We start from the raw sequence: 383 nt of genomic DNA, 5'->3' as shown, positions 1-383 counted from the left end.
GGGGTGCTTTCCCTGGGGTCCCACACGCAGTAACTTGGGGATCTCGGTGCTGGTGCCCCGCGTGGGGGGAGGCTTCAGAGACCCCCGGGAGGCTCTGCCATCCTCTCCGGCAGCTGCTGGCGGTGGGGCAGATCCTGATGGAGCCATCTCCGTCACCCCATTCGCCCCATCCTTTCCCACCTCCTCACTCGTGAACTTTCCCCGGGCACCGATAAGCGGGGCTGGGTTTATAGCCCTGTGCCCGGGCTGTAAAATGAGGGTGAAGGTCACCCCGGGGAACACGGCTGCTCTGTAAAAGACAGGTGAGGGACGGGTGGAGTGTGGGGGGCAAAAGCAGCACTGTCTCTCGTGGGAGCCCTTGGGTGCTGCTGGCTGCAGGGCTG

The 383-nt window shown here is 64.5% G+C and overlaps 1 protein-coding gene across 1 annotated transcript in view; it reads left to right on the top strand.

Moving 5' to 3' along the window:
* MYO1A (myosin IA) overlaps nt 1-383 on the top strand; it is a 16,773-nt gene that overhangs the window by 2,028 nt on the left and 14,362 nt on the right. The gene's annotated exons all lie outside the window — the stretch shown is intronic.

The sequence above is a fragment of the Charadrius vociferus genome, unplaced genomic scaffold, assembly GCF_000708025.1.
Source record: "Charadrius vociferus isolate BGI_N301 unplaced genomic scaffold, ASM70802v2 scaffold794, whole genome shotgun sequence".
In the NCBI taxonomy this organism is placed as follows: Eukaryota; Metazoa; Chordata; class Aves; order Charadriiformes; family Charadriidae; genus Charadrius; species Charadrius vociferus.
The sequence above is the reverse complement of the archived record's forward strand: the minus strand, read 5'-3'. Positions and strand labels throughout refer to the sequence as shown.